The sequence below is a fragment of the Telopea speciosissima genome, chromosome 9 (genome assembly GCF_018873765.1).
Source record: "Telopea speciosissima isolate NSW1024214 ecotype Mountain lineage chromosome 9, Tspe_v1, whole genome shotgun sequence".
In the NCBI taxonomy this organism is placed as follows: Eukaryota; Viridiplantae; Streptophyta; class Magnoliopsida; order Proteales; family Proteaceae; genus Telopea; species Telopea speciosissima.
Window position 1 is genome coordinate 2,470,310 of NC_057924.1, and position 11,457 is coordinate 2,481,766.

At 39.8% G+C, this 11,457-nt stretch overlaps 1 pseudogene; it reads left to right on the forward strand.

Moving 5' to 3' along the window:
- The first annotated feature begins 9,517 nt into the window (after window positions 1-9,517).
- On the forward strand, window positions 9,518-10,656 carry LOC122641070 (annotated as a pseudogene).
- Window positions 10,657-11,457: the final 801 nt, after the last annotated feature.

Genomic DNA, 11,457 nt, shown 5'->3' on the forward strand with positions numbered 1-11,457 from the left:
AATATCGTCATCCCATAATCACTTTTAATTAATGTTGATTAATTATGTTGTTTAAATCTATCTATGTATGTGAGAGTTAATTAATCCCTCTTTATTCACAATACATGTATGATATGGACAAGTCTTAATCGGTAGACATGTCCATGGTCTCCTATTGAAGATAAATGTAGAAAGTGTGTGACATGACCCCGCACAAGTCAACATGACATTGCCAGGATCTCTGTCACACATTTATCTATATTTACCTCTAGCTAGATACGTAAGGGTATGGATAGTGAGAGGGCACTACGACAGTGGGTCATCTTTCATGATTCCATGATTCTAACTAATGCAATAGATAAGTACATGACTTGGGTGTATGTCAGCCGATAGGATCTGGATATGACACCCAGGTGGCCAAAAATATTAGAAGCCCATGAGGCGGACAGCTTAGTCCACACTACCATGGTGTGTATAATGACTCCCGACAGGGTAAATTATGCATGCAAGGGTTGTAGGTATCCAATTCATCTTTTGGGTTATGAGGAAAACCCAAATCATGAAAAACCATTGATGTGTGTGTGCTCAATTTATTATTTTCAATGGTCATTAATTAGCATGTGGTTATTTACTTGTGCATGTGTAGATTAATATACGATGGCTGCCGTTAATTCCAACCTGTTAACACTTATTAGCGAATACAAACTTAATGGTACAAACTATGTAGATTGGTACCAGAGCATTAAGTTGCTCCTGACTGCTGAAGGACTATACACAGTTCTAGATGAACAAGTTCCTCCTCAACCCGACCCGAACGATTTTGAGGCAAATGAAGAGATGCAAGAGTTCCTCATGAGGGATTCCAAGGCATCACTATATATCCTAGGATCGTTGAAAAAGTCAGTTGTAGACTCAGTCAAGGATATACGCACTGCTGGGGGTAAAATGGATAAGCTTGCTGAATTGTTCAATAGGCAGTTGACACACGCACATTCTGATGCGGTGAGTCAAATCCATAACTCCAAGATGTCCTAGGGGACTCCAGTGATGGATCATGTAATGAAAATGATCAATTTGTCTGAAAAATTGGAATCCATGGGGACTGATTTCAGCCTGCGATACAAGACTGATGTGATCTTAGCGTCACTCACTTCTGCCTACGCACCTTTTAGGATGTCCTACAAGATGTCCGAGAAGGAGATGGAGCTCATTGAGCTTGCTAATGCACTGATAGAGGTTGAAGCATCCTTGAAAAAGGACAAGGCTGAGGTCAATGCAACTGAGGCAAAGCCTTCTTCAAATGGAAAGAAGAAGAAAAAGGAAAGTAAGGGCAAAACCCTGAAAGCCAAGGGTGGGAAGTTTGACAATAAAAGGCAAAGGCAAGTGCTTCTATTGCAAGAAGGAGGGTCATTGGAAAAGAAACTGTGGTGCTTACCTGGCAACTTTGAAAGACAAGAAGCCGGTTGAAACAAAGGCTATTAAAGAAGGTACATGTGATGTTCACGTTCTTTATGAGTCTAATTTATCTTTTGAACAGACCAATTTTTGGTTGGTGGATAGTGGATCCACTGTTCACATTTGCAATGATTTGCAGGGGTTCAAAGAGACAAGGAACCTAGAAAGAAATGAAGTGCGTCTTCGGATGGGCACTGGAGCTGAGACCATGGCATTGGCTATGGAAACTTTTATTTTAAATTTTAGTTCTGCTAGTTTAGTTTTAAAGGATTGCTATTATGTATCCTCTTTCAAGAGGAAGATAATTTCATTTTCAAAACTTGTTTTGGACGGATATAGTTTTTCCTTTAATTCTAAATTGATTATTCGTTTTAATAATTCCTTTGTGGCATCTGGATATATGCAAAGTGGTTTGTATTTTCTAGATTGCCCTATTAGAACGAATGTTGTTTCAAATGTTGATTTTAAACGGAAAGCAGCTCCAGTGAACTCAACATATCTGTGGCATCTAAGATTAGGCCACATAAATGTGGACCGAATTAGTAGATTGATGAGAGATGGGCCCTTAAAGAGTCTGAGGGTGGAACCATTCCCCACCTGTGAGTCATGCCTTCAGGGCAAAATGACCAAGAAACCCTTTAGCAATAAAGGTGCTAGAGCCACAGATCTGTTGGAGTTGATACACACTGACGTGTGAGGACCCATAAACATACAAGCAAGATATGGGTATGAGTACTTTATCACGTTCACCGATGATTACTCTAGATATGGTTACATATACTTGATGCATAGGAAATCGGAAGCCTTTGATAAATTCAAAGAATTCCAATCCGAGGTCGAAAGACAGCTCGATAAACGCATCAAGTCCTTACGATCAGATCGTGGAAGGGAGTATCTATTGGATGAGTTAAAAGAACATCTCATATCCCAAGGGATAGTTAGTCAGCTAACTAATCTAGGCACACCACAACAAAATAATGTATCCGAACGACGTAATTGGACCCTATTGGATATGGTCAGGACGATGCTCACTTATAGTGAGCTGCCTCTTTCTTTCTGGGGGTATGCTTTAGAGACGGCGATATATATCTTGAATAGGGTTCCATCTAAGTCTGTAGCCAAGACACCCTTTAAGTTATGGAAGGGGCAAAAGCCCAGTATTCAACACCTTAGGGTATGTGGTTGCATAGCACATGTGCGAAAGCAACAGATAGACAAGTTGGAATCCAGGACTTCGAGATGCTATTTCTTAGGCTACCCCAAAGGCATGATAGGCTATTATTTTTATGACCCAGTTGACCAAAAGGTCATTGTAAGTAAACATGTCACATTTTTTGAGGAAGAAATGATGACCCAGAGGTCCGAACCAGTAGTCCTAAAAGAGTTATCAGATGGCTCAGAAACATCACTTCCAGAAGTGAGACCAACTGACATACCCACCGAAATACCAACACCTGAGGAACCTCGACGTAGTGGGAGGACTATTAGACCACCCACCAGGCTAACTCTTCTAACCGAAGAGGAAACTATGGAAGAGTTTCACATGGTATCGGTTGAATCGGATGATGATCCAATGACATACTTTGAGGCTCTAAAGGATGTTGATGCCACTAGGTGGCTGGAGGCAATGCGCTCTGAAATTGATTTGATACATTCCAACAAGGTCTGGACTCTAGTCGATCCACCACTTGGCGTCAAGCCAATTGGATGCAAATAGATCTTCAAAAGGAAGAAGGACGCAGATGGAAAGGTCGAAAGATTCAAAGCGAGACTGGTAGCAAAGGTCTATACCCAGAAAGAGGATATAGACTATGAGGAAACCTTTTCACTCGTAGCGATGATGAAATCCATCAGGATTTTATTAGCTATCGCAGCACACTTTGATTATGAGATCTGGCAGATGGATGTGCAGACTGCATTTCTAAATGGGTTCCTTCAAGAGAAAATCTACATGGAATAGCCAAAGGGGTTCTCTTCCTTGGAGGAAGAAAGAAAGGTGTGCAAATTACAGAGGTCCATTTATGGGCTAAAGCAAGCTTCCAGGAGCTGGAACATCAGGTTTGATCAATCAATCAAATCGTTTGGTTTTGATCAAAACATGGATGAACCATGCGTTTACAAGAAGATCAGTGGGAGGGCAGTATGTTTTCTTATTTTATACGTAGATGACATATTGCTAATTGGTAACGATGTAGGATTCCTTTCATCAGTAAAACAGTGGTTATCCACAACATTTTTTATGAAAGACCTTGGTGAAGCTAGCTATATCCTTGGGATCAAATTCGTAAGAGATCGCCAGAAAAAGATGCTAGGCTTGTCACAGGCTACCTATATAGACAAAGTCCTAGCCAGATTTAGTATAGGGAACTCCAAGAGGGGAAGTGTTCCCTTCAGACATGGAGTCAGTCTTTCCAGATCTCAATGTCCTCAGTCTCAGACAGACATTGAAGAGATGAAGAGGATTCCCTATGCCTCAGCAGTAGGGAGTCTTATGTACGCTATGTTGTGTACGAGGCTGAACATTTGCTATACAGTAGGTATGGTAAGTCGTTATCAATCTAACCCTGGACGCGAGCATTGGAGTACTGTTAAGATTATCCTCAAGTACCTGAGAAGGACTAAGGAATATTTCTTGGTTTTTGGATCTGATCAGTTGTCAGTAATGGGATACACAGATTCGGATTTCCAAACTGACAAGGATGATAGAAAATCCACGTCCAGGATGGTATATCTAATGGGTGGAGGTGCCATTATGTGGCAGAGTGCGAAACAAAAGTCTATAGTCGATTCTACTATCAAAACAGAATACCTTGCAGCTTGTGATGCAGCAAAAGAAGGTGTTTGTCTGAGAAAATTCCTATCAGATTTGGAGGTAGTCCCTGATCTTGTCAAGGGCCCTATTCCCCTGTTATGTGACAATAGAGGGGCCATTGCACAAGCTAAGGAGCCTAGGGCTCATCAGAGGAACAAGCACGTGCAACGGAAGTATCACCTCATCAGAGAGATTATCCAGCAGGGTGACGTGAGTATCTCCAAAGTGGACACAACTGAAAATGTGTCTGATGCCATGACAAAGGGTTTGTCACCAGGAGTGTTTGAGAAACACATGGAGGGCATGGGTTTAAAATGTATGGGGAATTGGCTTTGATGTACAAGTGGGAGATTGTTGGACAAGTGTGTGTCCATCAAATCCGGTTCGGTCCGGTTCAACCCGATTCACCTTTGTATTGAACATTTATACATTTTAGTTTAATATTGTCACATGCGATATAAACTTTTTGAGCATTATGTGTCCGTAAGTTATACTTAAAATGGTAGTCACGACTAGGGCTTAGGCTGGGCACCCTTATCATATGGTCGTCGCATTGGGTATGCCTAGACATGTGATATCAGGTACGAATGCGAGTGCTCACATGTTTGATGTGTGCATTGGCAAAGAATCTACTTTGTCGATTCCCTCATGTATTACGCCGGATGTAGGAAGGAATAGACATGTGTCACCACACTCGTACTGAGGGAACCACTGTCCTGTAAAGTGTGATCGCATTCTTTGGTTCATCAATGACTGAGACTCAAGCGAGTCAAAGTCGATGTTCTGGGAATGCGTGAACACTTTGTGAGTGAAGGAGTTATCCAACACGGTCACCACTGCCCGATTGGAGAACACCAAGATAGAGACTGTCTATGCATGGTTGGATCAGAATCTGGATCCAGTATCGTTTTGGAAATGATTTTGCAAAATTTATTTTACATAAAATGATACATTATTTATAGTTATTTCAAATAAAATGTTTTATCGAGTTTTGCGGGACCCGATCGGATGCACAGACACTCTTATATGAACATGTACTATGGATTGGGGTTTGGCAGTACATGTGTACATGCCCTAGATTCCATAATGATGGTGTTGATTAGTGGGGGGGTTGTATATGATAAATTGTTATCATATAGGGAGTTATTTGGAATTTGCTAATTTAATTGGCTCTTTATTTAATTAATGGATTTGGTGCTAAATATAATTATCCATTAATAATTAAATAAAGAATCTAATTAATACTTTCCCTATTAGATTCTACTTCTTCACCTATGTAGCACTTTGAGTTTAAACAGAACTGCCAGACTGAGAGAGAGAGAGTCAGACTCTCACTAGGGCTCTATTAAATCTATCTAGGATTTAATTAAACCCTATTATTATAAATAAGGGACCATAAAACGTAGAAGAGAGAAGCTCTCCACGTTTTTGGAGCAGACATTCTCTCTCCTACATTTTTGGTTTCTCTCTCTCCCTCTTGTGATCTCTCTTCTTCTTCTTGCTTCTCTCACCTGTGTTTGAGAGTTAGGGTTTGTGAAACCCTAGATCTGTGTTGAGGAGTTTGAGGGCATCTGGGACTGGCGTGTAGAACCTTGGTAGCACCATTGGAGGTTTAGATCTGTTTGCTTGGACCACTCGCTGGAGGAAGAACCACTGTCTATTGGAGGAGCAACACTTGAGGCTCACCAGGTTAGCAGTTCTTTATTAATTCCTTTTGTTCATTGATTATTAATATTTATGGGATGCAAAAGAAACTTTTATCAACCTTTTCTGCTGCGCATTCGAGTTAGGGATGGATCCCCCTTGCCATGTGATGGACTAGTGATGAGCACATTTATGTGTGAAATCTTAGGGCATAAATCATACATTTTACCACATTGGACAGAGTTACTCGGTGTTTTCTTGTGCTTTTCAGGTTTTAGGTGAATTGTTGAGAAAATGGAAGAGATGATGCTAAAGAAATGTTTTTAAGCTGTTTAAAGGTATTAATGGCTTGGATGTGTAGCCCATCGAGTCAGCTTCGTAACGGTTCAAACGGCACTTGATTCCTAGTTGAAACGAAGAAGTTACGGCCGTTTTCGTAACGAAGCGTGAAAATGGTCTGTAGGGGTGTATTTGCAATTATTGACAGTCGGCCGGAGATAAAGTGAAGCGAAAGTTCGGATTCTAGGGGTTTTAACGCAATAACCAGAAGTTATATTTCCTGTACCCGAAAGATTCCATTTGGAGGGCTCTGGACAATCCAACTTCAACTTGAGATATCTTGGGCTCCCGAACTCCAAATTGGACGAAATTTGGGTCTATTTTGGGTAATTTTTCGTAAGGAACACAGTGGTGAGGCCTATATAAGCACCCCATGCTTCACGTTTTCTGAAGGACAGAATGGGTATTTTATTTATTCTTGAAGGAATCCTAGTCATCACCCTTACTCTCTATCTCCTCCAACTTCTCAAGGGCACTTCTGAAATTCTATTTGGGATAGATTTATTTTGAAAGATATTCTCTCACCTATGGAAAGTTGAAAAATCAAAGATGCTTTGATTTTATTGCTTGGAGAAGATATCTACAAAAAAAAGAAAACACTTGTTAGAATTGGAAGTTTACTTTTCTATAAATAGAAGGTCTATGTAAACAATTTTCTCTTCTTCTTCTTTCTATTTTTTTCTTTTTTCTTATGATTCAAGGCATTGTAAAAGAGGAAGGAGAAGAGAATATTCTTTTTTCTTAGGGAATATTTCTCCTACACTTCCCTCTTCTCTCTTCTCCTCTCTTCCTCTTATAAATACCCCTTACCCTCTGGGTTGTAAGGAGTTAGTAGTTTTTTAGTTCAGTTTTTAGTTAGTTTCTAGTTCAATTTTAATTCAGTTTTTTAGTGTAATTTTTATTTCATTCACTTAGTGAAATTTTCTCTTTTTTTCCTATTTTTGGCTTAAGTTCTTAGTTTTGATTTCAAGTTCTTAGTTTTGATTTCATAAGTCTAGCTAGTTTAATGGTTGTAATAGTTTTAGTTTAAAGCTTTCTAGTCTAAGTTCCTATGTTGATGACAAGACATGGAGATTTAGAAGAGGAAGCCATGGTGAGTTTATTCAAGTATTCAAGCACATCAAGGTATCTCATTCTCCCTGTCCTCCATCTCTCTCTATCTTCTTCTTCTTCTCCCTCTATTTCTTTTATTTTTTTTATATGGTTGTGGTATGTGGATGCACTTTTATTCTCTTGTTTCTTTTTATGTGATTATGAAGTGTGGTTGCGTTTTTGTTATTCCTTTCAATTCGCTTTAGTTTGATAGGTTAGATGCTCATGTGTTAGGACACCAATTTCATCCTTTAATTTTGTTAGATGCTTATGAGTTAGGATGCATTAATTTTCATTAGTTTAATTAGTTTAATTCAACACTTTAATTTGGTTCACTTTGCATTACTTTTAAGTTAATTAAATAGAGTGGCATATATCTCCTCGTGTTCGACCCGTAGCTACGATTGACCCGTACGCTTGCGGTATTATTTTAACTCAAACAACTAGGGATGAGTTTCTTCGTCCCTACTGTGATAATAAATTTTATGGGACATATGAGGGAAGGAGAAACCCTAACAGGGATGCACCAGGGTTCCCATGGGCGACCATGGGAAGCCCTAAAAATTAAAATGGGACACCCATGGGACACCATGGGCTAACCCAGGGCGTGCAAAACCCTAAGGATAAATATCTTAGTCTCCCTAGGGAACCATGGTTTGATCCTTGGACCGTTGTTTGGCCAATAGTGTATACATATTTATATAACCTTATAAATTTCCAAAACTGATTTGTAAAAGAACTTTCTAATCACTCTCACAGACCAACTATACTTAATAGAGTTTAATAAAAAAAAAGTATATTTGTTTAAACTTAATATTTAAGACACTGTTCTTATATATTAACTTCACCCCACTTTATGGACTTATTATTAATGCTCAATACGCTAAATAATTCATAAACAAGTGATTCAAGGCCCATACAACTCATTCATAGCCCAAAATCTAGCCTTCCTAAGCCCAATTGAGCAGTCCTTACAGCATCAATTCTTTTCATATTGATTAAAAATCGTCCTTGAGTTTTAATGTATCCTTATGACCTAAAATATGTTACATACATATAAAATCAGAATAAGTTTTTCTTCAACCATAGTAAAGGTAGACCCCTTGGCCACGGCATTCGGATGGGTGGGAGAGGGTATCGTGTAATAGGGAGAGGGTATTATTGACATTATCCAATAGGACGATGTTTTAGGACCTAGGATGGTGGTTGAACCCTACACTATGGCTGTATGAAAACTTTAAAGAGTATCCCAATGCTCAAGGCTCCCCCTATAAGTTCTGGGCGGGACAAATGCACGCAGCCTTACCCCCTGTTTCCAAAGAGAGGTTGTTTTCATGTTATGAACCCGCAATAGGTTGTAGGAAAACTTTCTCCTATAAAGTCAACAATGTATGGTCCTTTCATATCAAAAAACTGATGCAATTGGTCAGATTCTACAAGAACTCTACTAGTGTGAAAATTTTTCCGGCACCAATGTGTGAAGGAAAATTACACCCATTTAGATTTCATAAATTATCTATCCCTTACAATATGAAATCGATAATACCCCTTAATTGTTCCCCGATACCCTTTGCACGCCATGCGAGCCCTTCGGTCAAGAGAAAGCCTTGACCGTGGATGAAGGAAAACTGCCTCCCTATCTTTGTGACTGGCTTCAAATTGCAGTTCTTCTCAAGAAGGCAATTGTGTTGCTCCTAGATTTCATCTTGGTACTTGTCAAATGGAGAGTGTAGAATCAATAAACAGCCATTCAAGACGTATAGATCTGATTTGGATGCTCTATGGTCGTAGGGAATCAAGCAGAGGTGCATGGTGCACGATTTGCACACAAGATGTTATATGGGGACAAAAGTCTCATCGGAATGACAAATGCATCACTCCTATTTGATGAGTTGTCAATAAAATCCATTTTCTCCCTCCTAAAAAAAAATAGTAATAAATTTATTAAGTATTTAAAACGTTGATAAAATGTACATTTGTTTTGCTCTTAAAATATTAATGGGATATATCAACATTTTAATATAAAATTATATGATTATATCAAGATTAAATGGGAGAGTATATTATCAGTATGATACTGATGTGCAATATAAAAAGTAGGAGCGTTCTTCGACTCTATTTAAGCAATCCATTTTCGTCCACGATTCCCTAGGAGACCTTCACTACAGAAAGATTTGAAAGCCCATCTCCTAATCCCAAATCTTCTAAATTTCTAAGATCGAACCAGAACCTGATATGTTTGCATCTTTGGTTGGCTCTCGAGTCGTTCCGGGAAACACCATCGATTACAGGTGCCACCACCGCAATAGCTACAACACCAAAACCGTAATAATGTCCGCCTGCCTCGATAACTCCTGCTACGATTCTGATCGAACCCAGGTAGTCGATCATCTTCTTTTCAATTATGTTTAATTCTCTAGACCCAATTTCCCCAATGTCGTCACTTGTGCTCCCATCACTCATCAAGATCAAAACACCCCTGTCTCCTCTGTCACCGTCGATGGTGGAGAATACAGGGGAGATGCGATTTGGTTAAAGGTGTGAGAAGGAGCTCAGCGCGATGTGGAGCAAGAACCCATCTTGTCGGGCTACTACTTCTGTACAATTCTAGCCCATGATTCTCTGAAGAAGGCGCTGGCGACACATTTGGTGACGAAACTGAGCAATTCTTCCCTTTCCTCTAATACTCTGGTTGAGGTTTTCTCTGGCGTCTTCAAGGAGGACCTAGAGATCAGAAGAGCAATAAGGGACGATCACAGGGCAGCCAAGGAACGTGACCCAGACTGTATCAGTTAGGTGCAATGTCTCCTTCATTTGAAGGGCTTTCAGGCTTGTCAAGCCTATAGGGTAGCCGATAAGCTATGGTCTAAGGGCCGAAATGTGTTGGCCCTGTTAATTCAAAATCGGGTCTCTGAGGTGTTTGCTATGGATATCCACCAGGGAGCCAAGATCGGGCGGGGCATTTTGCTGGACCATGCAACCGGAATCGTGATCAGAGAGACGGCAGTGGTGGGTGACAATGTGTACCTCCTTGATAGTGTCACCTTAGGAGGTACAGGGAAGCAATCTGGAGATAGACATCCAAAGATTGGAGATAGGGTTTTGGTGGGAGCAGGGACTCAAGTTTTGGGTAATGTTCGGGTTGGAGAAGGGGCTAAGATTGGTACCGGGTCAATGGTACTAAAGGAAGTACCCGCTTGGACTACTGCCGTCGAAAACCCGGCCAGATTGCTTGGTGGCAAACAGAACCCGATTTTGTCAAATAAGCTCCCTAGCTTCACCATGGATCACAACTCTTTTCTAAGTGACTCGTCTAATTATGTAATATAGAGAGGGATTGGATATTCCACCAATCTTACCTCTGTTTGCGTCCTCATTTTTATTCCTACACTATTACTATATCTTGTAAACTTATGTGTGATCTACCAACAAAAAAAAAACTTATGTGTGAGAATGCAAGTTCTCTACTTAGGATTGAAATTTCTGATTTCGACTCGTCGAAATCGAAATAATTCAATAAAATTCTCAATCCATTTAAGTCCAGGCCGTTAATATTAGGCGTTAGACATTAAAATGTTTTTTATTGGCCAAACTACTCTTTCTTCTAATCACCCTATAATTTGAATCGACTTTTTCACCCAACCCTCATTTGCCCCAAATCATCTTCTTCTTTTACAATCTCACACAATCAAACCCTAAAATTATCCAATCACATAGTAACAATGCTTATTAGAAAGAGCATCATCATCATCACCAAGTAAAAAAAATAGTGGAACAAGAACTCTGAAATCCCTTCTCCATTCAAAACTTGATACTAATGTTAGAAAGCTGATATTAAAAGAGGAAGACGACAGAGAGATAGCCTGAGTCGAACGAAATCATTCTGTCCTTAGGATAGTGTTTGCACCCTATTACTGCAAATGGGTTACAACAAACCTGTCTCCCAAGATAAAACAGTTGGATTGATTACTGGTTATAAAGGCAGTAATCACTTGAAACTATCTGAGAATTCTTATGTCTGATTGATAGATTTCGTGGGCCATTTATAGGCTCACAAAGCCTGTTCGGATGGGTCACATCCTTTGGGCTCATATGGCTATTTTGATAGGTCATGACCATTGGGCTCTCATGGCTAT